Consider the following 25,912-nt stretch of genomic DNA (forward strand, 5'->3'; position numbering starts at 1 on the left):
AATGGGTTCTGAAGATCATCTCGGACGGTCTTCTCATAGAATTCCTTTCCCCCCCTCTTCCGGGTCTCCGAGTCACTGCGCTGACGTCACCGGGTTCACAGGCTCTGTTGTACACAAAGATTATAGAGCTAGTGCACTCGGGGGTCGTTTCCCCCGTCCCGAGTCAGGAAGAAGGGGTAGGACACTACTCCCGTCTCTTCCTGGTCAAGAAGCCATCCGGCGACGTCCGTATAATTATCAATTTAAAACGTCTAAACCGTCAGGTCAGGTACCGGCGGTTCAAGATGGAGTCGGTGAAATCAGCTATTCCCCTGATAGGTCTACACCATCAGATGGCCTCTATAGATCTGAAAGACGCCTACTTCCATGTACCCGTCCATCCAGGACACAGGCAATACCTCAGGTTTGCGGTGCTTCACGGGGAGGAAGTACTTCATTTCCAATTCAATGTACTTCCCTTCGGGATCTCCTCAGCTCCAAGGATCTTTTCCAAGATCATGGCAGAGGTGGTCGCCTTCATAAGATTGCAGGGTATCTGTCTGGTTCCATATTTGGACGACTTTCTTCTCATGGCTCCATCTGCTCCAACCCTCCGGAGCCATGTGGAAAGGTCTTTGGGGATCCTTCGGTCTCTGGGATGGATTCCCAATCTCAAAAAATCACAGTTAACCCCCTCCTCCACTCGGCAGTTTCTCGGAGTGCTGCTGGACTCCGACAGACAGGCATCTTTTCTCCCAGAGGGCCACAGGATAGCTCTGTTAGCCAAAATATCAAAGCTTCGCAGGCAGGCTCGCCCGACGCTTCGAGCGGCTATGTCAGCTCTGGGTTCCATGACATCCTGCATTCCTTCAGTCAGGTGGGCTCAGGCCCATTCTCGGTGTCTCCAGGATCATATCCTGGCACATTGGGACAGACTCCCGTCATCCCTAAACAGAAGGTTTCGCCTCTCGGAGTCCGTTTCCTCATCCCTTCTCTGGTGGCTGAGTCCCGCCAACCTGCAGGTGGGGGTTGCCTGGACTCAGAAACCCCTGGTTACACTGACCACAGATGCCAGCCTACGAGGATGGGGGGCAATGGTGGCAAATTCCCCATTTCAAGGGGTCTGGAGTCCTTACGTCAGCTCCCAATCCTCCAACTACAGGGAGCTCAGGGCAGTCAGGGAAGCCCTCCTTGCGGCTCAGGACCTCGTCCGGGACTCTCACGTCCTGGTATATTCAGACAATGTCACAACAGTGGCACATCTCCGCCATCAGGGCAGTACACGCTCAGGCGCCCTGAAGTCGGTATCCTCCCGAATCTTTCAATGGGCAGAACAATCTCTGCTCTCCCTTTCTGCGGTCCATCTGAAGGGCTCCCTCAATCTTCAGGCGGATTTCCTGAGTCGTCGGGATGTTCATCCAGGGGAATGGAGCCTGGATCAGGCGGTGTTCTGCTCTCTAGTGGCAAGGTGGGGTGCACCAGAGGTGGACCTCTTTGCCTCGGCAGGGAATCGCAAGGTCGCAACATATTTCTCCCTGAACCCAAGGGACGAGGCGTTAGGGGTAGACGCTTTCTGCCACAGTTGGTCCTTTCGCCTCGCTTACGCGTTCCCCCCCCTCTTCCTCTTCTCGCACGGGCCCTGAGGAAGATCAGAGACGAGGGGGTCCCAACTATACTGGTAGCCCCTCTGTGGCCTCGGAGGAGTTGGTACAGCCTGGTCATGACGCTAGGAATCGACGGCCCAGTCCTCTTAGGTTCGGACCCCAGCTTACTGTCACAGGGTCCGATTTTCCATCCGGCTCCCCAGAAACTCAACAGTGCCCGGGCCTCAGAAGCCAGGCAGCCAAGAAGGCCCAAGGGCTTTCTGACAAAGTTGTGGCTACGCTACAGAAGAACCGTAAACCTGTGACTAATAGTATATACAACAAAATCTGGAAGAGATTTTCCTCCTGGTGTGGTTCTCGGCCTCCTGACCCTCTTCGGCCTAATATTGCGCAGATTCTGGACTTTCTCCAGAGTGGTTTAGACTTAGGTCTTAGGCCTAGCACCCTGAAAGTTCAGGTGTCAGCACTCAGTGCAGTCTTTGACACGGCTCTGGCAGATCATCGTTGGATCCGTCGGTTCTTTGTGTCCGCTGGTAGACTCTGTCCACGTCAGAGGGTCCTGACGCCTCGCTGGGATCTCAATGTGGTCCTTACAGGACTATCTCAGTCTCCGTTTGAACCTCTGTTCTCTTGTAACATTCGTTCCCTTTCTCACAAGACTGCTTTTCTTGTGGCTATTACATCTGCTCGCAGAGTCGGCGAACTTCAGGCTTTGTCTGTTAGGGAACCTTACCTGACCATCAGAGATGACAGCATTGTTTTTCAGCTGGACCCTTCCTTCCTTACCAAGGTGGTTTCGGATTTTCACCGTTCGCAGTCCATCGTCCTGCCTTCCTTCTGTCAGAATCCTCGGACTCCGGGTGAGGAAGTGTTTCATTCTTTGGATGTCCGTCGGATAGTGTTGCACTACCTAGAGGTTACTGCTTCTTGGCGCCTTGATTCTAACCTGTTCATCCAGCCCTTTGGCCGCAATAAGGGCAAGAAGGTGGCTAAGAGTACAGTCGCCAACTGGATTGTGCGGGCAATTAGAGATGCATACCTCGCTCAGCATCTCTCTCCACCTACTGGATTCACGGCGCACTCCACCAGGGCTACCTCTGCCTCCTGGGCCGAACGGGCAGGGGCCTCCCCTGAGCAGATCTGCAAGGCGGCTACGTGGTCTTCGCTCCATACTTTCACGAAGCATTATCGTCTGGATCTGGATTCCAATAGGGATTTGGCCTTTGGCAGGAAAGTCCTGCAGGCTGTGGTCCCCCCCCTAGGTATCAATTCTTTGGTATTCCTCCTATGCTGTCGTGGAAGGGACTAGAGAAATAAGAATTATTCTTACCGATAATTCGGTTTCTAGGACCTTCCACGACAGCAGGTAATTCCCTCCCCTATGTATTCATATAATCCTGAATGTGTAGTACTTCTCATATGCTATGGATTCTTTGTAAGACACTGGCTGTGGGAGGTGGGAGGGTCCTTTTAAACCTCTTGAACTTCCTGTCCCAATTAGGGCGTGGAGAGACAACCTCCTATGCTGTCGTGGAAGGTCCTAGAAACCGAATTATCGGTAAGAATAATTCTTATTTCACACTACGTTTTTTTTTTTTTAACATCCGTCATGAATGTTTTTTTTTTTTTTAACGCAAAAGCTGATCCAGTGCAAATGCGTTTTCATTTCAATGCATTTGCAATGGACTCGCGTCAACATGCGTTCACCTGCGTTTGCGTGCGTTATAGTGAGGATCTAGCGACTTGCAGTTTTTTAACATTTTTCAAAAACACTACTTGTAGCGTTTTTGAGCTGCGTCCAAATACTGCAAATTGCTGGATCCTGACTATACTGCACGCAAACGCAGGCGAATGCTGGCATGCTGCTAGACAGGATCCTGCTTGCTCTACTGAGCATGCCCAGAAACCAGCCTCGGGTGATCAGTCTCTCTCCCCACCTCCCTCTCTGTCTCTCTCCTCCTCCCTCTCTGTCTCTCTCCTCCTCCCTCTCTCCCTCTCCTCTCTCTCTCTCCCCCGCCTGAGAGCTGCAGACACTCGTAACCAAGATAAATATCGGGTAACCAAGGAAAGCGCTTCTCTTAGTTACCCGATGTTTACGTTGGTTACGTGTGCAGGGAGCCGGAACCTAGCATCTGCAGACGCTGGTAACAAAGATAAATATCGGGTATGCAAGCAAGTTACCCGATGTTTACCTTTGTTACGAGTCGGCTCCCAGACTATCACCTTCAGTTACACTGACTCCCGATCACATGACTCCAATGCCCGCCCATAAACTTAAAGTGACAGGATCCTGCAAAATAACATGCATTTGCATGCGTTTTTTGCTGTAAAAGCAGGATCCGCTTTTACAGCAAAAAACGTTCATGATGCATGTTAAAAAAAAAGTAGTGTGAAAGCAGCCTAACTAGATCAAAGTCATACACTTTTACCTTTGGACACTGTCTCTCAATAAATTAAATATCATCAGAAAGTGAATTTATTTCAGTAATTAAATGCAAAAAGGCAAACACATATATTATATAGTCATTACGCACAGTGATCTATTTCAAGTGTTTATTTCTGTTAATATTGATGATTATGGCTTACAGCCAATGAAAACCCAAAAGTCATTATCTCAGAAAATTAGAATAATTACCACAGAACACCTGCAAAGGCTTCTTAAACATTTAAAATGGTTTTAGTCTGGTTCAGCAGGCTACACAATCATTGCAAAGACTGCTGACTTGACAGATGTCCAGAAGGCAGTCATTGACACTCTCTACAAGGAGGGTAAGCCACAAAATGGCATTGCTAAAGAAACTGGCTGCTTAGAGTGCTGTATCCAAGAATATTAATGGAAAGCTGAGTGGAAGGAAAAAGTGTGGTAGGAAAAAGTGCACAAGCAACCAGGATTACCGCAGCCTTGATAGGATTAAGAAAAGGCAATACAAAAGTTTGGGGGAGATTCACAAGGAGTGGACTACTGCTGGAGTCAGGGCTTCAAGAGCCACCACACACAGACATATCCAGGACATTGGCTACAAGTGTCGCATTCCTTGTGTCAAGCCACTCATGACCAATAGACAATGCCAGAGGTGTCTTACCTGGGCCAAGGAGAAAAAAAACTGGACTGTTGCTCAGTAGTCCAAGGTGTTGTTTTCAGATGAAAGTAAATTTTGCATTTCAAATCGCGGTCCCAGAGTCTGGAGGAAGAGTGGAGAGGCCACAATCCAAGATGCTTGAGGTCTAGTGTGAAGTTTTCACAATCTGTGATGGTTTGGGGAGCCATGCCATCTGCTGGTGTAGGTCCACTGTGTTTTATCAAGACCAAAGTCAGCGCAGCCGTCTACCATGAAATTTTAGAGCACTTCATGCTTCCTTCTGCTAACAAGCTTTTTGGAGATGGAAATTTCATTTTCCAGCAGGACTTGGCACCTGTCCACACTGACAAAAGTACCAATACCTGGTTTAATAACCACAGTATCACTGTGCTTGATTGGCCAGCAAAATCTCCTGACCTAAGCCCCATAGAGAATCTATGGGGTATTGTCAAGAGGAAGATGAGACCCAAAACCCAGAAAATGCAGACAAGCTGAAGGCTGCTATCTAAGCAACCTATTCTTCCATAACAGCTCAGCAGTGCCACAGGCTGATCAGTTCCATGTGACGCTGCATTGATGCAGTAATTCATGCAAAAGGAGCCTCGACCAAATACTGACTGCATTTACTGTGCATACAGTTATTAAATTCAAAGAGCCTCACCCTTTATTGTATTAGAATGACCAAGTGTATAGCAGATGAAACTCCAGCCAAGGCCCGGACTGTGGCCAAAATGCAAAAACCAAGTTGCAGGCGAATCTCCATAAAATCATTTAGATTTTCTCTATTACACATGTTCTGTGTATATGTGGCGCCCCTGGACTAGTCAGGGCATCAGAGGACTGCACACTCTTTACTCTTAGTGCAGGACTCAACCCCTCTTGGTTATCGGTTCCTAACTTGCAGTACTGCCTCCATCAGCATCCAAAAATCCCAATCACACCTCACAACACACCCTGTCAGACACACCAGTAGGCTGCTGAGCTGGAATAGGGCCGCCCACCTAGGGCAGACTGATGGGAGGTGACAAGTCAGTTCTAGAGTAGCCCTCGAGCAGTGAGGAGCTAGGGGGAGTGTGTGGCTCCCTGGGGAGTTAACGGTTGGGTTGCAGATGGTGGTCTGGACCCGGAGGAGTCGGAGACTTGGACGTGGGATATTGGGACTGGGTGCCTGGACTAGTCTTGGAGGACACTCGACAGCAAGTACAATAGCCGGTCTGGGCACCGAAATCACGGCGGGGTACTGGACCCAAGGTCTGAGAGAAGCTTCAAGCAACCCGGCAATTAACCTGCGGAGGATAGGGCCTTTATGGACTGTCCCCACGAAGCTCAGAGATCAGGGGCACTAGCCCACCAAGGGGGATAGGGCTTTCCAACCAAAGCAGGCCACTGAAATCCCAAGCGTGAGCTCCTGAGAGCACAGCTCCTTCACTCAAAGTGGGGAGGGGGGCCCGGACAACTTCAAGCTTACGGGCCACTTGGACACTACTAAAATTTGTGCACGGAGGCAGGCTCCGGACCATCAGGCAGTGCTGCAGGGGACGGATACCCGGATGAGCTCCCCTCAAGAGGGCAGCGGCACCCAGAGACTTGGTTTACCATGTTGTCAGCGTCTGTTCTTGTGTCTGAGTGAGTACCTGCATTCCCCCTGCCCTCCAGTGAGCCTGCGCTCCCTTGCAACCCTTACCCTCCTCGGGTAGGTAAGGCCCCGGGACTCTGGATGGGAACGTCATCTGCCCCCCCCCCCCCCCCCCCCCGCCTTCCATCACCCCGGGTACTCCCACAGGCAGCGGCGGTACTCCCTGTCACTGCACACCACGGGTGGCGTCACGAACTATATCTTCCCTGTAAATAACCCCCCTTTTTACATTTAAGAGTGACCCCCAAGCCCCGGGTCCGGAGACCCTCGAGCCACGAGTAATCACCCCCGGATCCGAGCAGTTCGACCACTGCTGGGGCGGCACATATGTATTAACAATGGAAATGTATGTATAATTACATTTTCTATGCACTTTGTATATGTATTACTATCTTGTGATTGGTTGTGATGTGTTTTTAAAGGATGTCCCATGATGCAATGGTATGTGATACATTGACTAAGGGCGCATGGTGCCAGAAACGCATAGAAAAGTTATTGCCACCATTATGGACTTTTTAATTTTGCTACAATAAAAATATGATTTTTACGGAGAATCGCCAGCAACTTGGCTTTTGCAATTTACTGTACATACGTTTCAGTAGGATGACATTTCTGAGTTTAACTTTTTTTCAGTTGGTCTTATATATAAGTTAATTTTCTGAGAATGCCATTTGGGTTTCATTGGCTGTAAGCCATAATCATCAACATTAACAGAAATAAGCACTTGAAATAGATCCCTCTGTGTGTAATGACTCTATAATGTGTTTCCCTTTTTGTATTTAATGAAATAAATTTTAACTTTTTGATATTCTAATTTATTGAGATGCAGGACCTGTAGGTAGTGAAAAAAAAATCAGAACATCTTTCTTCTGCCATATAAAGTGCAATGTGTCGACTTATCTTACAAATGGTACGACATAACAGATTTAAATGCCATAGACCATAAAGCACCAATCAGGTCTCGAAAATCTCCACCCATTTAATGACATGTATATACAATATAAATTATATATATAAAACAATTACATAGAATCAGTGTCCTGCATTCCACTGTGCATGCGCAAGCGCCATCCTGTCCTCAACTTGGCTTCGTGACGTCATACAGCTCTGCTCTGTGACTGCATTGTAGCCGACATAATAGGTCATGGCATCACGGTGCCCTAGAAACAGCTGCCATGGGACCGCAGGATCACAATGAAAAGGGCACATCCCAGCATAATGGTATAGTACATAGATCTGCCAAATGGCAGCCCTGTCTTACTGCAACAACCAGTATGGACGCAATGTGCACATAGTTATATCAATATATGTATAGATATATAGGGGGGAAGAAAAGAGAGGTGGGAGAGACAGGCATAGAAAAAGTGCAGCAGTATTTAAAAAACAAAATAAATAAAATAAATTAAAAAAAAAAATTACGGTGTATATATATATTTATAAATATGCCATTCAAATTTGTCTCAACTCTTCAAACAATCTATTGAAAGGTGATCTGAAATAACAAAAAAGGAAAGGTTAAACACAAACCATTATCCAATAAATCAAGAAATATTGGGTCTCCTAATATTAAAAAAAAAAAAAAAGATATTCAAGTATATTCTATTCAATATTAAGTCCATTCAGTTGCAGACTATCCAACCCATATATTCAATGTAACTCATTTTTCTTCAACACTCTCCCTGTACAGGAAAATTAGCTATATCTCTAAGGCCTCCGACACACATCCGTGCCGCCGCTACGTGTTTGCCAGTTTTTACACGTACCGGAGACACGTACACCAATGCTACCCTATGGTAGCTGGCACACACACATGTAAAACCACACGGAACGTGTGTCCGTGTCCGTTTGTACGTGTGTGTGTTTTTCAACACTCTGACATGTCCGTTTTTCTCCGGCAGCACGGGTGTCACACGGCCCACACCCGTACCACACGGATGTCGTGTGGATGCGGTCCCGTGTGACACGCGCCGGAGAAAACTCACGTGTCAGAGAAAAAAATAACAAACCTTTACTCCCCTTCTCCTGCCCTCCTGTCTCTGCCGCTGCTGTCACTTGCTGCCGACCGCCGCTCATTATTCTTATTTAATATTCACTTCACTGCGGCCGGAAGCAGCAGCAGCGGGGAGTCGGCAGGGCTGGAGACAGAAAATCAGTACCCTGGACAGCAGGAAGGACCACGTGAGTATGCAAATTACCGGTTCTCCGTGTGTTATCACGGATAGCACACGGAGAACACACGTGGCCCGCACATACCAGAGACACGCACTTGCCTACATGCAACACGCAGGGAAAATACGTGTCTCGCGGCACGTGCGTGATTTTCACGTGAGTGTGGCAGAGGCCTAAACCTTAGTTGATTCAAGGGAACCTGTCGCCACTTTTTTTTTTTTTTTTTTTCTTTGGGCGTATCAGCTGTATATAAGAGCCCAGGCCACTGTGAGAACATAAACACTTTATAATACTTACCTAACGGTCGCACGGTTGCCCATATGGACGTCTCCGTTTCCGACACCGACTCTTTTGGCCATCTTTGTTCTCCTTCTCTAGCCGCGGTGCATGACGCGTCCGACATCATACACACTCGCCGGCATTCATGCACCTGAGCACGTGCACTTTGATAAGTATTGCCCTCTGCCTTTATTAAAGGGGTTGTCTCGTCTAAATCTACAAGTCTATATTTACTCTGTGGCGGGAGATTTATGAATCCCCAATTCACACAAACTGTGCTGTTAGGTTTCAGACCTCTGAACAGCAGTCATGTGGGTGCGAGTATACGATATGTAGACTCCCGTCCATATTCTCACTATATGGCAGCTGCCTCTCTTAATGAAGTGTATTGCGTGAGGCTGTGCCCCTCTAGTCAGTATGTGGATAGGAGAGCACATATCCATTACCTGAACGATTTAACCTACATGCCGTGGTGAACCCTTAGGGTACCTTCACACTTAGCGATGCAGCAGCGATCCGACCAGCGATCTGACCTGGTCAGGATCGCTGCTGCATCGCTACATGGTCGCTGGTGAGCTGTCAAACAGGCAGATCTCACCAGCGACCAGTGAACAGCCCCCAGCCAGCAGCGACGTGCAAGCGACGCTGCGCTTGCACGGAGCCGCCGTCTGGAAGCTGCGGAGACTGGTAACTAAGGTAAACATCGGGTATGGTTACCCGATGTTTACATTAGTTACCAGTGTGAGCAGGGAGCAGGGAGCCGCGCACACTGAGCGCTGGCTCCTTGCTCTCCTAGCTACAGTACACATCGGGTTAATTAACCCGATGTGTAATGCAGCTACATGTGCAGAGAGCAGGGAGCCGCGCACACTGAGCGCTGGCTCCTTGCTCTCCTAGCTGCTGTACACATCGGGTTAATTAACCCGATGTGTACAGCAGCTACATGTGCAGAGAGCCGGAGCCGGCAGCACAGGCAGCGTGAGAGCTGCAGAGGCTGGTAACTAAGGTAAATATCGGGTAACCACCTTGGTTACCCGATGTTTATCTTGGATACAGCTTACCTCAGCTGTCAGACGCCGGCTCCTGCTCCCTGCTCGCTTCATTTGTCGCTCTCTTGCTGTCACACACAGCGATCTGTGTGTCACAGCAGGAGAGCGGCTTTGAAGAAAACGAACCAGGGCTGTGTGTAACGAGCAGCGATCTCGCAGCAGGGGCCAGATCGCTGCTCAGTGTCACACACAGCGAGATCGCTAATGATGTCACTGCTGCGTCACAAAAAGCGTGACTCAGCAGCGATCTCGGCAGCGAGCTCGCTGTGTGTGAAGCACCCCATAGGCTAAAGAGCGAGGCATCTTCGGATAGGAAGTGCTGATGGTCTGATACAGACCACAGACCCCTCAGTGCTGCCACATTTTAATCCTGTGCTGGCCCTATTTACACACTACCAATACCAATCACTGATATCCGAGGAAAGAAATACTTTTTCCCCCAGTTCATGACTGATTTACTAATCAACTTTGACCAACCACCATGCCCTGGGAAAGTTAGCCAAGGACATGTAAACAGAAACAGGCAGGATATCTTTCATGCCAATTAACCCCTTGAGGAGAGGAACAACATGGTGTATAGTAATGCCATTTGTTCCCCTCCTAACGGGTCTTGGGAGACTTAGGGAAAGTTAACAAAAACTTGGTTTCCTGACCCAATGTTGTCAGACAGGCTGCTAAAACATGCACCAAATTTGTTAAGAACTGCCCATCTTCTAATGCATAAGGTGCTTCTTATCTTGCACATCCTTCATGAAGACACCAATCTTAAGTCTGGGCCGAAATGTTTGAAACCATGGTTATACTGATATAATAAGGGATAGGGTGCTATTTAGTCCTTAAACTGGGTTACAATACATGCAGTGGGATGGTTGCCTATGTAAAGGTGATCCCCCTTCATAAACCTAGCCACAAGGTATCAACAGGCCTTTTAGGTATTAGGCCCAAAATGTCATATCAAAACTGTCTAATTGAAAAATGTTTTGCTCTTAGCAACCAAACACAGCTCAGCTTTCATTTTACTAGACTTGTTTTAAGAAATAAAAAGCTGAGCTCTGGTTGCTATGGAAAACAAAAACTGACGTTCCTTTAGAAAGTTTTGGTGAATGAGATCTCTTAGGGTACTTTCACACCTCCGGTTTTTCTTCTGCGGCACAATCCGGCACTTTGCAGGAAAATCGCAACCGGTTTTTTTTGCTGCCGGTTGCGATTGTCCTGCATAGACTTTAATTAGTGCCGCATGGCCTTGCGTTCCATCCGGTTTTTGCCGCATGCGGCAGATTTAGCCGATGCGGCGGCCGGATGGAACGTTGCCTGGCACGTTTTTTCGTGCGGCCAAAAAAACCGCATCGCGCCGCATTCGGCCGATGCGGCGCATCTCTCAATGCATGCCTATGGCGGCCGGATGCGGCGCGATGCGGCAAATACCGCATTCGGCCGCCGCATGCGGTTTTTGCCACTGCGCATGCTCAGTAGCATGCCGCAAGCGGCAAAAACCGGGCGGGCCGCAAAGGAAAAAATTATGCAAAGGATGCGGTGTTTTCACCGCATCCGTTGCATAGCTTGCACAGCCGGATTGAGCCGCAGGGCTCAAGCCGGATGTGTGAAAGTAGCCTAAATTAGAACCGTGTTTAAGGATAACTCTACTTGCAGTAATATAGAAATAAAAGATAAATTCATCTAAAACTACCGTAATTAATGACGATTGGACCCAGCAACATACTCTGGGTTTTTTTAATCAGATTTTCCACTCCTTTGCTATTGATGATCTTTCTGTTGGCCTATCAATATTAGATCTGTGTGGATCTAAACACCCAGCACCTCCAGCCCTGGCAGAGGCTAGGAATAAGGTTTAATGTAGCATAATGGCACGGTTTGGGTGCTGTTTGGTGGCCATTGTTAGGTGCTTCTGTGTTCTCTCCTGTTCTGCAGTACCTACCAAAGAGGAGTGCCCTGCTCTTAAACTCTTTTGAGGTGGAAGGAGGTGAGCTACACAACAGAATTGCTCCAGGAGTACTGCGCAGAAGCTCTTCTGTTGAATGAGGCTGGAGATGGGTGGCTGAGCTGATGAGCTAGTCCAGGGGTCGGGAACCTATGGCTCGCGAGCCAGATGTGGCTCTTTTGATGGCTGCATCTGGCTCACAGACCAATCTTTAATTAAAAAAAAAAACAACAAAACTTTTATTTTCAGGTTTATGACGCACTTTTTTTCCACCAATACTAGAGGAAGAATGGGGGTGCGTCTTACAAACAATATATGGCTTACTGAGATGGCACTGGTGGCGCAGGGTTGGCGATACTGCGGGCTTGTGGGATGTCTACTGCGGGAGATTCAAAGCAGTACTTTGAATCTCCCGCTGTTGACGAGATCGACTTCAAGAAAATGGCCGCGGAGGCGGTGCATGCGCAGATGGGACTCCCCCGCCATTTTCTTGAAGGCCATCGCGTCAATCTGTGCACACGCCGTGGCCATTTTCTTGAAATCGTTCTCTTCAAATTCAGAGATTCAAAACAGCCCGCCGGCAGATCAATGGCGCCCCGCCACTGTGACACCCCACGAGCCCACAGCACTATCGCTGACCCTCCTCTCACTGACTTTCTTGAGCCATGACACCATGCCTGTAGCATCACTTACTCTTCCTCCTGGGACCTTCTGAGCTGCTCCACCACTGCTGCTCCCCACTGCTGAATATGGCTCTCACGGAATTACATTTTAAAATGTGCCGTTCGTGGCTCTCTCAGCCAAAAAGGTACCAGACGCCTGATCTAGTGTGAAATTTATGCAGGAACTGTGCCTGTTCGGCCATCGGATCCAGATGGCGGCAGTGCCTAGTCCCCTTACAGAGTTCACCTTACAGCTCATTCCTTTCTACCTATACCTAGTTCTTAACAGGTTAATCACTCCTTGTACTATAATATAAAATATTTATTAACTTATTATTCACATGTGACTGTTTTGCCACATTTGCTGGATGTTACACTTTAGCAAATAGGATTTTATGAAATGAGGATGTAAAATCCATAGGGAGGTAATCCACAAAAATGCTCAGCACTACTATTTTCCTTTTGAATATATATTTTTTTTCTGCGGTTTTTGTACGACGAGTGTTTTAGATCCTCGGAGCATATCTTGCATCTGCAGTGAGTTGGTGTCAGGTCCATTCCCTCATGGCTGTTTACATGAGGTATAATTTGTAGTACCCAGCACATTCTCTATGGTTCAGGCCTCGCTGGCACTTCAGGAATGTGCTGCTGTTTGGGACTCTGGGTGGAATGTTCCTCGCCTGCCCCTTACACATCTTTTATGTTGCTGCCTCCGGCCATTAGCATGCTTCTTTCTGTGAATTACTTCCGATCCCTTTTCTAGCACACAGGCTACAAAAACCTGGTTTTCAGCATAATATGAGACTGTATGGTTCATGAAAGCCACTGATGTTCTTGTATTGTTGTTTGCTCTGGATTGGTGAAAATGGCTCAGAGAACCCCTTTAAGTAGAACTGCATGAATCGGGTTGTGTAATATGGATTCTAATGCATTTTTATCACAGCCTTCTGGAATCAATTCATTTTGTAGTATTAACCTGAGCTACCTTTTGTAAAAGAAGATACAAACAGGAGTGTGCTTGCACTGTCTAAGGTACGGGCGGGGAACCATTTTTCTGCCTAGGGCCATTTGGTCACTTCTACAATCAGTCGGAGGCCGCACAAAATTATCAACTTGAAAATTACCTTGCTATATTTGGTCAAACAATTAAGGCCCCTTTCACACAATTTTTTTTTTTTTTACCTTGAGTCACAATCCGTTTTCTCGACGGATCTGTCGCAGATTGTGGTTAAACTGATGAGACTGATCTGTTTTTCGACAGATCCGACTAGCTGGGGGCTAAATCATTATTGGAGCATGCTCGGTTAAAAAAAAAAAAAAAAAAACAGAATCAGTCGTCGGTTTCTGTCATTTGACGGATGACTGAGCCTGTGCTCATAGGCTTCCATTCTACCAAACGACGGACGGCGACAGATCCGTTTTTTCAACGTACACAAACGTTACTTTGGCCATCATCTCCGTCCGACGGACAAACAATTTTCAACAGATTCGTTGAACGACGGATGAAACGTGAGGCCATCTGTCGCTAATACAAGTCGATGAGAAAAAACGGATGCAGCTGCATTAGTCGCCGACTCCGTTTTTTGTTTTTGAAAATGCAACGGATTGTGACTGATGGCAAAAAACTGATGTGTGAAAGGGGCCTAACTCACCCCTAATGCGATGGTTGGAACTGCTTAAGGAGAAATTCCACAATTTCGGGAAATCTTTTTAACAGTGAATGTCTGCTGTAATCTCAAATTGAAGGTCACTGAGAGCCAACGGAGAAATTCAGACCACACAATTGCTGGTATAAATTTCTCCACCGTGAAGGTGCACTTGTGTGTCGTGCTTTATTATTACAAGCCTTTTTATAGAATAGTAATGGGTTAATCTTTTAGTAAAATTCCTTAGTATGCCATTGGTTATATTAAAATCTTATGGAGAAAGCCTGTGATTGTTTTTCCATTTTGGGACTACCTCTCCAGCCCCTCCTTTTTTTCCACTCCCATAACTTGCAGAGTCTTTGTCACGTAACTCAGTCATAAATTTGGACTTGCGCAGATGCAGCCGGCCATTGTTATCAACATCTTCATTCTGTTCCCTTGTCTCGTGACATCAGCTGCTGATCTTGGTGTACACATGCTTACAGGCTCTATCTTCTTACGCGTATAGAAAAATGCTTTGTTATAGAAAAGTATATAGAAAAATATATTGTATTCTCACAGTAACCACCCCCCCCCCCCTAAAATATTTTTCTATTTGATTCCCTCCAGCTTCCTCTGAATTTGTCCATTTGTTGGGGAATTTTCTGACCGGTTGTGATTCCTGAGACAGTACGTAACAGTGTTCACTCAAGGGGAGCTTCTCTCAACTGTTTTTTATAGATTTGCGTTGGAGCAAGCGCAGTCAACTTTTTCTCACAATAGGAAATTCATCACTGATCATGTTATATGTATACAAGTCAAGCAGTATCAGGTCTACAGTATACATCCCACTGGAGACGCGAAGACTGCTGTATATACATAACACTTGAGACACTGAGACTGCTGTACACTTATCACATAGGAGATGCTGGGGCGGCAGCATGTATAACACAGGATGCACTGGGGCAGAAGCATATTCATCACATAGTTGGGGCTGAAGTATATACCTCACAGGAGAGGACTGGGCTGCAGAATATGCATCACAGGAGACTACTGGAGCACATATGTCACAGGAGACTCTGGGGTCCATAGCCCTCTGAGGAGACGCTGGGGACATATGCAGTAGGTGCAATAAGTATTTAACATGTCATCAATGTTTGTTAGAAATATATTTTCTTAAGGTGCTATTGAGATTAATTTATCATCAGATGTTTAAAGGGAACCTGTCACCACTTTTTTGGCGTATAAGCTGTGGCCACCACCACCGGGCTCTTATATACAGCATTCTAACATGCTGTATATAAGCGCCCAGGCCACTTTGAGAACATAAACACTTTAATACTTGCCTAACGGTCGTGCGGTTACCCATATGAGCGTCTCCATTCTCCGGTATCGGCGCCTCTTTCGGCCATCTTTGTCCTCTTTCTGAAGCCTGTGTGCATGATGCGTCTACGTCATACACACTCACCGGTCCTGTGCAGGCGCACTACAATACTTTGATATGCCCTGCTCAGGGCAGATCAAAGTGTGCCTGCTCAGGACCTTAATGCCGGCGAGTGTGTACGATGTCGGACCTGTCATGCACCGTGCATCATCATGCATGTCTTATGTATACCCCCGGCCTGGGCTCTTATACACAGCATTCTAACATGCTGTATATAAGAGCCCAGTGGTGGTGGCCGCAGCTTATACGCCAAAAAAGTGGTAACAGGTTCCATTTAACAACCCAGTCAATCCCACACAAGCAAAAAAATCAAACCATAGATGTCGATATATTAAGTTATGTGTAATAATGAGAAATGACACACAGAAAAAGTATTGAACATCTGAATAAAGAGAGATGCAAAAAGTCATGAACCCATCTGAAGTCTATCAATAATATCAGCTGGTTCAACTAATGGCCAATAAACAGGTGTCTTTATTACCAAGGTGTCACACACAAAAAACATCTCATGATTGATAAAACTAGTGTGCAGTCTCAAGACCTTTGCAACCTTATACTGATGGCATTGGTCACAGAAAGTTTCTAAACTACTGAAGGTTCCAGTGAGCACTGTTGGGGCCATAATCTGGAAGCATTCTTGATAAAAATCTGTTGCAATCTTCCAGGTTGATGAAACAAGGGCAGACATTTCAGCAAGACAATGATCCCAAAGACACAGCCAAGGAACCTCTCGATTGGTTTCAGAGAAAGAAAATTAATCCGGTAGCATGGCCCAGTCTTGTAGAAAATTTATGGAAGGAACTAAAGCTCAGAGTTCATGGATGGAGCCCACGGAACCTTCAGTATTTGAAAAGTGTTTGAAGAATGGGCCAAAATCGCACCTGAGCAATGCATGCGACTAGTTATTCCATTCAAGGGTATCTTGAAGCTGTCATCAATAAAGGCTTTTGTACAAAGTAGTAGATTTATTTCAGTAAGCATGTTCAATACTTTTTCCCCGTGTCATTTCTCATTATTCCGCATCACCAAATTTATGGATATCTATGTTTTGTTTTTTTTTGTTTTTTTTTGTTTGTTTTTTACCCATGTGGATTGGATGGGTTGTTACCAACATCTGGTGAGAAATTCATCTGAATAGCACCCTTCTAAATATGTTTACTTAGAAAATTGGTGATGTGTTCAATACTTATTTCACCCACTGTACATCACAGGACACATGCATCACTGGGGATGGCTGGGAGCATATTTATCATTGAAGAAGCTGGGGGCTGGAGCATATACGTTGTTGGGGCTGAAACATATAGATGACTGGAGAAGCAGGAGGCTGAGGTCATATAAATCACTGGGGAGGTTGCCACTGCGATCTTTATCTGTGAGACAGAAGCACATTGCGCTCTAATTCTGCTGGCACTGGCTAGTGAGGACATAATCCTTCACTGGATGCCAATCAGCGTTCTCGGCTGCGTGTGTGTACTCCAAGGGCAAAAGGGGTTTAAAGGGCCTTCAAAATTCGGCTGCTGACCGTAGCAGTGCTGTGCTGTTTGATTTGTGGTTTACAAGGATAGAACACCTACCCATTATAGTCTAGGGAGCTTTTGACATATCCCTGTGTTGTTGTGTTTTTTTGTTTGTTTTTTTGCAAATTGTCTATGGGTCCATGAAAATGACAGAACACGGATGAATGGTGTGACAGTTCCAGTAGGGTGCTGCCATACAGGATGTAAGGCTTTATTACTTGTAGCCTTAGGCGATGTGCGCACAGGGCGTTTTTCGGGTGCGGTTTTGGGCTCAAAACTGCATGACTTTGCTTCCCCAGCAAAGTCTATGAGTTTTCATTTTTGCTGTCCACATACAACTTTTTTTTTTTTTTTTTTTAAGCTGCGTTTTTGATCATAAAAAAAATGGACATGTCAATTCTTTCCTGCATTTTTCTGCGTTTTTTTTTTCCCTCCCTTGCAATGCATTGGAAAAACGCAGAGATCAAAACGCGGTAAAAACACATGCGTTTTTGCGCAGTTTTGCCGCGGGGTGTGTTTGTATGCATTTTTGTGCGTTTTTAGCAGCCAAAAACGCAGCGTCAAAAAAACACAGCGTGTGCACATAGCCTAATGGTGCATTTACCTGTGCTGATTTCTGCCTATTAATGCTTAATTAACCAGCTCTTTTCTGCTATGTACAAGTCAATTGACGCTCATTAACAGACCTGTGTACACAATGCTGGGGCACAAAACATTAATGTATATGATCTTTCTGTCCCAATGCAGTATCACTTTAGCAGCAGCAAATGTCTGCGTACATGGAGCTACGAGCTGTCGTTAAGGATTGTTATGCAGGCATAAATGATCTGATCACTCGACAAATGAGCACTTTGCTCAGTGGGTGATGCCTGAAATGTTTAAACGAGTAAAAAGCTCCTAAAAACACTCGCGCGTCGATGATTTAGGCCATATGCGCACGTCTGCGTATTGCATGCATTTACGCTGCGTCTAGTACTGCAGCGTAAATGCATGCGTTCTGCGTCCCCAGCAAAGTCTATATAACTTGTGGAAATTCCATGCGCACGTTACGTTTTAGAATGCAGCAATTTGCATCCTGAAATTTTTGGCCAAATCGCTGTGTTCTAAAAAGCAACATGTCGCTTCTTTTGTGCGTTTTGGATGCTTTTCCCTCTCTGTCTTTGGCAGGCAAGCATCCAGAACGCATGAATTCTGTATGAACTCTGCATTTAAAATACTTTTTCAAAATGCAGCTTTTCGGCTGCGTTTTGAAAACGCTGCGGAAGATTTGGCATGCAGAACATAGACGTGCGCACATGGCCTAACTCTTCAAAATGCACTAAAGGTTTGTCATATATGCCAGAAAAAGCATTCAATCTATGTACCAAATGTATTCACGTGGCTCCAGAAACTTAGAAAAAGGCCAAAAAACAGAATCATTGTGGTCATTATTATTAATTTATTTTTTTTTTTTTTTATAAAGTTCTGAGTTAAAAAAAAGTGAACCTTGCAGTATTTGTTGTTTTTTTTTTGTTTTTTCTTTTTCTAGTGCGGTGAACTATACTTCTATGAAAACTATGGGCAGATTGTAGTCCAGGCCAAGACTTTGCAGACATGGAATAATAGTATAAAGTTCGTGCTGCCCCCTTGATCAGATTTGAAGCCTTTGTGCCAGAGCTGTATGACTGCTATGCTAACAGCTGGCATTGTGCCTACCCATTGCCCAATATCCACATGATAGTATATAAAGCTTGTAGATAAACTATTCATCATCTGATCTTTTTGGTAAGTCTCACGAGACTGTGGAAAAATCCACACTAGATCACAGGATGACTCTGGGACTTCTAGTTCTTAGTGACTTGTATGTTGTCATGCCCAATTTTTTTAATTAAAGGCTTTGTCTGGTCTTAAGCTACAATTCTGCGGTCATCGTTTCTAGGCACAGCTCCAGATGAATGCATAACATTTCTTCAAAAGATGTGAAAAATCAGTTTTCCCTTGCCGATCATCCACCACTTAATAAAGCTGAGTGGTAACTAGTTCTTTAGACGGAAAATCCACTGTGTTTTACTGTAAGTGTGCGTTGCATGTGATTGTAAGGAATCTTTTGCTCAATGGTGGAGAATAAAGAAAGCATAAATTACATTGTAATCTGAATAGAAAGTCTATGGGTCAGTACTCCGCTGGTGCAGGCTCACTGACTTTCTAGTGAGCTCAGGCAGGAGCAGAGATCTCCAGGTTGAATGCACAGAGTTGGGAAACAAGTGTTTTTGAGCAGTTGGTTTAAGTCTCAGGACTGATTTATCTGCAATGTGTTTCAGTGCCTACCACATACTTTGTTTACTTGCACATTTTTATTTTTTTTTAATTGTTTAGGCTAGGGTACTCTCTTTCTCAGGTTCGTCAGTGGCGAACTCAGAAACTGAGTAACATGCTGCCACCTGAAGGCTGATACTATGAATACATCCTAAAAGTAGACTCCACCCCCACAGTCTACACCTGTCCAGCCAACACCTGGCTATTTAGGCTACTTTCACACATCAGTTTTTTTCCATCAGGCACAATCCGAAAAAAACGGATAAAATGGATCCGGGGCCGGATCTGTTTTATCCCAATTGATTTGTATTCGCGCCGTTTTTTGCAGGATGGCATTGCGTTGCATCCGGCTTTTGCCGGATCCGGCGTTATTGGCTAATGCGGCGGCCGGATGGAACGTCACTTGTAACGGTTTTTTGTCTCTGACAAAAAAAAAGCATGGCGCCGAATACGGCGCAATACGGCGTGATTTACAATGGAAGCCTATGGACGCCGGATCCGGCGTAATGCGGCAAAAACCGGATGCAGCCGCCAGATCCATATTTTTTTTTTTTTAATCTAAGCATGCTCCAATGTATTGTAAAAAAACGGATCCGGCAAAAAATGGACAAAACGGAATCAACAAACGGATGCGCCAGATCAGTTTTTGACGGATCCGGTATGCCAGATCCGTAAAAATAGGATCATGCGCATCAGTTTTTGCATATTCTGCGCCAAATCGGTTGCATCAGGCACACACCCGATTGTGCCTGATGCCAAAAACTGATGTGTGAAAGTAGCCTTAGTGTAGCTTAGTCAGGTTGGAGGCTGACACAAGTCTGAGTTTCAGTCCTGTTTTTTTGTCTGATGTTTTTCCCTTCACCCATGACAGCACCATGAGAGAGAGTGGGTCCACCTCCTACGACAGGAAACCTGTCGATACAAAAAAATTGAACTTCCCACCATTCCTTGGTGCTTTCCTGTCCTGGAGGCAGAATCCTGTGGACTCCCAGGCACTGCTTGGGTTTAAGCAAGGATAGTCTTCCTTGCCCAACAGCAGGCTGCTTTCCCAGGGTGCGGCAGATGGGGGATAGTTTTCCCCACCAGGACCACTCCCTGCGTACAAGAGAAGCTTACACAAGCAAGACTGTGTGTAGATATCCATAGATTGGAGTTTCTAAATTTTCTAGCAGAAAACCCATGGGACACAAACCTTTTGTGGCTGTTGTGTGCAGGCCTGTGGTGTCCACCATCCGAAGTCTCAGTCATGGGACTCATAGGTGAGCAGTGCACCAGAATCCCTGCACTGGATCCCGCTATCTAGAACAAATCTTACCGAAAAGAGTCATTCAGGGAAGATGTGCAGGCTCCGATTTAGTGTGGGCTCCAGTGCTGCGCTGGATAGATGTTACCGGACGTCATTATCAAGTGACTCCTCTGCAGGCGCACATGCATTGTAGGGAGTTTAAAAGAACCGTCAATAGGAAGTTTTACTTCCCTAATACCTGAACATACAGCCCATGGTCACGGTGCTGGTGTCTATGGAGATCAAGTGAATCTGCATGTTACAGGGTCTGTTCCAGGTGATTACAGTTAGGAGTGAATGGGATTGGCAGCTCACCCAGGATCACCTACATTCTTAAGGACACATCTGGTTGCAGGAGGAGAGCTTCTCCCCATGGACACTTTGGCTGACAAGACGGACAGTCCAGGTGAAGTGAATCGTGACTTGGCTACCCTATCCACTATGGGGGAAAGGCCTAGGAAAGCATCAGCTTAAAGAAAATGTAAGAAATGTGCAGTTTATAAATCTAAATTTGGTGCCTCCTATTGAGGTAGGTGTAGTCGCTAAGATCCCCTCTGTTTAAGGCTAGATGGATGATTAAAAGTGACATTCATATTGCCTTTAAAAGTGAGACACTAAAACAAGCCTAGATGTGGCTTGCTCCTGATATAATAATAATAATAATAATAATAATAATAATTTTATTCATTTTATATAGCGCTATTAATTCCATAGCGCTTTACATACATTGGTAACACTGACCCCATTGGGGCTCACAATCTAGAGTCCCTATCTGTATGTCTTTGGAGTGTGGGAGGAAACCGGAGTACCCAGAGGAAACCCACGCAAACACGGGGAGAACATACAAACTCCTTGCAGATGGTGACCTTGGTAGGATTGGAACCCAGGACCCCAGCGCTGCAAGACTACAGTGCTAACCACTGAGCCACCGTGCCGCATATACCATGGTAAGGATCTATGCTGTGGTGGCCAGCGAGCTGCAGCATACATTTTTTACCTTTTACAGCTGGGTAGCATTGGTCGGGCTCTGCTGCTCCTACCCTGCTACTTCCCTGACCTCGGCGTGGGGGACCGCTGCTTCAATCTTCCGGACCCCTCTGGGGCGATGTGGGCTCCCCGGCCGGCATCCTCCATGAGCTCGCCGACCGCCTTCTGTACACACGCTATCCTGTGCGAACCCGGAAGTGTTGCAGAGGGCGGGACTTCCGGGTCATGCGGTCTCCCGGGGGGAGCACTTCCAGCAGTAGGGACAGCGTGCTGGACACACCAACGATAACTGCGGCCTTTCCTGCACCTGGTGCGGGAGGCGGGGAACATTTCCCTGTCACTGGGGTAGTGAAGACCTTTTCACATAAAAGGCTGCCCTGAAAGCATGTGAACCACGATAAGATACTGCTGTGCTACCATGTCTTCCCCTGCATCTGCAGAGCCCAGTGTTCCCCCTGCCACAGTAAGTCTAGGAGGGGGTGGGTCCCCTTATGCCTGATATGCAGGCTGTTACTGACTGCTCCTCACACTGTGTTTTCTTCCTAGGACAAACCTGCCCCTAGGACGTTGGGAAAAAAATTAAAAACTGCCCAGTCTGTGCTAAGAAACTCCCTATGGTTTGGGACAAAAAGCTCTGCCAGCAGTGTACAGACCATATTGTTAGGGCTGAACAGCCTTTCCTGGTAGACGAGCTGGGGTCCATGGGGAGGCAGGAGATACTAGCTTCACTAGCCTCCCTCCCTGCTGCTGGTTCTTCCTCCCCTAAGAGGAATCTCCAAACAGCTCCGACGGATCATGAGGAAAAGAGCAGGTCCTTCCCTCGGTCCAGGACAAAATGTTTGCTGGCCTGAAATCGACGAAACAAGTCGGATTTCCGGTCCGTGCCAATATCTTATTTCTCAAGAATGGAAATTCCCTGAAAAATGTTCGAATGACCTCAGACGCAGGTTTCCCCTAGAGAACAATGAGTTGCACTGGGAGGCCCCAAAGGTGGATGTGCAGGTAGCACGGGTGGATAAAAAGACTGTGCTCCCCTTTGTGGATACTTCCCAGCTTAGGGACCAGATGGATTGCAAAGAGAGCCTTATGAAAAAAATCTTGGGTGGCCTCCTCTTCCACCATTCAGGCAAATATTGCCTCTACTTATGTCTCCAGGTCCCTTCTCAAATGGCTTGACCAATTGGAAGCTTGAAGGCTTCCAATTTTCTGGCAGATACTTCTGTAGATTCTGTCCTTCTGGCGGCCAGGTTATAGTTGTTCATCTCCGCCAGACTGTCTTGTGGCTTAAAGCCTGGATTGGGGACTCCACTTCCAAAATGAGACTCTGCTCTCTTCCCTTTTAAAGGGGACTTGATATTTGGCCCAGCTCTGGATGAACTTCTGGATAAGGCAACTGATCGGAAGGCCCTTCTAGAGCAAAAAAAACCCCCAGGAAATGGCCCTTTCGTCCCTCTGTGCCTTAGACCTCCCAGCCCAAAGGGAAAAGGAAACGAGGTCGGTGGAGCTATCCAAAAGGTTGAAGGTGTAATATTTTCATCCCTTCCCAAAAGCAAAATCAGCAGCATAACAAACAGTGACTCGGTTCTGGGGGCGACTCTCTGACTTTCCTCCCCAGTGGCGGACCGAAAGACGCCTGAAGACATCCAGGTTATCATCAATCTGAAATGTCTCAACCAACGGATTCGGTACCGGCGGTTCAAGATGGAGTCAGTAAAATCGGCAATTACATTGATAGAGCTGTACCACCAGAGGGCCGCAATCAACTTGAAAGTCGCCCACTTCCATGTGCCATTCATCCTCAGCACAGGAAGTATACTTCCCTTCGGGATCTGCTCTGCCTCAAGGGTTTTCGCAAAGATCATGGCAGAACTAGTTGCCTTCATGAGGGTTCAAAGCGTCTGTCTTGTGCCATATCTGGACGACTTCCTTCTCATTGCTCCATCTGCTCAAACCCTCAGGAGCCATGTGGAGAAGTCTTTGGGTATCCAGCCCAAGGATTGAAGAATGCCCAATCTCAAGAAGTCTCAGCTGCAACCCTCCTCCACACGACTCTCACGTTCTAGTCGGGGGTGGGGGCCATGGTTGCCAACACCCCATTTCAAAGTATCTGGAGTCATGTCAGCTCCCAGTCCTCCAACTACTAGGAACTAAGAGCGGTCAAGGAAGCCCTCCTGGCAGCTCAGGATATCGTCAAGAACTCTCATGTTCTAGTCTATTCCGACAATGTCACCATGATAGCGCATCTTCGCCATCAGGGCAGTATGAGTTCCGACGCCCTGAGATCCGTGTTCTCTTGGATTTTCATCTGGGCAGAAAAGTTCCTCTGTCCCTCTCTCTGGTACACCTAAAGGGGTCCTGAATCTACAAGCTGTCTTTCTAAGTCATCAGGATGTTCACCCAGGAGAGTGGAGCCTGGAAGCAGTGTTATGCTCTCTGGTGGCAAGGTGGAGTAGTCCAGAGATCGACCTGTTTTGCGTCGTACGGAAATCTAAAGGTCGCAACATATTATTTTTTTTTTTTTTCTTTTCTTTTCATCCTGTAGCATCTGATCTCTCTCTCTCTCTCTCTCTCTCTCTCTCTCTCTCTCTCTCTCTCTCTCTCTCTCTCTCTCTCTCTCGGCTGTATTTCTTGTCGCTATTACTTCTACTCAGAGTCGGGGAGCTTCAAGCATTATCCATCCAGGAACCATTGTCAGAGATGACAGCATTAACTTTTGGCTGGACCCTTTCTTCCTTCCCAAGGTGGTCTCAGATTTCCATCACTCCCAATCCATTGTTCTTCCTTCTGTCAGCATCCTCAAACTCCAGGAGCGGAAGTATTCCATTCTTTGAATATTCGCAGGACGGTGGTACACTATCTAGACCTGAAGCCTGCTTTACACGGTACGATCTATCGTGCAATTTCACGATCGATAGTACCCGCCCCCGTCGTTTGTGCGTCACGGGCAATTAGTTGCCCGTGGCGCACAAAGTCGTTAACCCCCATCACACGCACTTACCTGCTGTGTGACATCGCTGTAGGCGGCGAACATCCTCTTCCTGAAAGGGGAGGGACTTTCAGCATCACAGCGACGTCACACAGCGGCCGGCCAATAGAAGCGGAGTTGAGCGGGACGTAAACATCTCGCCCACCTACTTCCTTCCGCATAGCCTGCGGGTGTCGCGGTATGGAGGTAAGCTGCTGTTCATCGTTCCCGAGGTGTCACACGGAGCGGCGTGTGCTACCCCGGGAACGATAAGCAACTGGTGCCATTTTAATTAAACGAGATTATGAAACCGAGCGACGAGTACACGACTCACGATTTGTGAGTGATACTGCGTCGCTCGGAGGTGTCACACAGCCCGCGATCGCAAGTGATGCCGGATGTGCGTCACAAAAACCGTGACCCCTGACGATCTATCGCACGATAGATCGTCTCGTGTAAAGCACCTTTGACTGCCAGGGTATTGATCACAACCTGTTCGTACAACCCTTCCGTCAGAATAAGGGCAAAAATGTGGCTAAAAGCACTATAGCCAACTGAATCGTGCTAGCCATTAATGAAGCCTACCTCAACCAGCATCTGTCTCCACTGACTGGGTTTACTGCACATATGACCAGATCTATCGTTGTCTTCTAGGCTGAACAGGCAGGGGCTTCTCCTGAGCAATCTGCAAGGCAGCTACATGGTCTTCGCTACATACTTTCACGAAGCATTATCGTCTGGCCCTGGATTCCAACAGGGATATGGATTTTGGCAGGAGAGTCCTGCAGGCTGTATGCTGCCTTATTCATCCCCCCCCCGGTATCAATTTGTTGGTATTCCTCCTATGCTGTTGTGGAATGGACTAGAGAAATGAGAATTATTCTTACCATTAACTCTGTTTCTAGGAACCTTCCACAACAGCACTTAATTCCCTCCCTATTCCTTGTTATTCCTGGAATGTGTTTTGGTTTTTTTGTTTGTTCTTCTCGTGTGTTATGAGTTCTTTTGTAAGACGCTGGTAATGGGAGGTGGGAGGGTCCTTTTTAACCTATCTTGTACTTCCTGTCCCTATTAGGGCGTGGAGAGACCACCTCCTATGCTGTCGTGGAAGGTTCCTAGAAACAGAATTAACGTTAAGAATAATTCTTATTTTGCCTTTTGACTCCTGTCCACGTGCTTTCCAGAGCATGGTGTGTTGCATGGAGCAAAAAATGGATCCAATTACTCTCAAGACCACATCAAGCCTCTTCATGACAATTACGTCCCTTGCTTTTTTCCTGCTTTGTGCCTGATACAAGTGTTAGCAGAAGGGTGCTGCAAGCGGCAGTGGCACAGTTGGTTACATGAGGGATTGCTATTCTTCCTTCTCAAATACTGTTATTAGTTATCCCACCACA

The 25,912-nt window shown here is 46.7% G+C and overlaps 1 protein-coding gene across 2 annotated transcripts in view; it reads left to right on the forward strand.

Moving 5' to 3' along the window:
* The window catches only part of KLHL25 (kelch like family member 25), a 59,462-nt gene that overhangs the window by 16,853 nt on the left and 16,697 nt on the right, over window positions 1–25,912 (forward strand). The window contains exon 1 of one of the 2 annotated variants that reach the window (XM_075345955.1): window positions 14,675–14,712. The exons of the other annotated variant lie outside the window; for it this stretch is intronic. The gene's annotated coding sequence lies outside the window, so the exon portion shown is untranslated. Of the gene's footprint in view, window positions 1–14,674; window positions 14,713–25,912 lie in introns of those variants that run through there. 2 annotated transcript variants of the gene reach the window in all.

The sequence above is a fragment of the Anomaloglossus baeobatrachus genome, chromosome 4, assembly GCF_048569485.1.
Source record: "Anomaloglossus baeobatrachus isolate aAnoBae1 chromosome 4, aAnoBae1.hap1, whole genome shotgun sequence".
Taxonomy (NCBI): Eukaryota; Metazoa; Chordata; class Amphibia; order Anura; family Aromobatidae; genus Anomaloglossus; species Anomaloglossus baeobatrachus.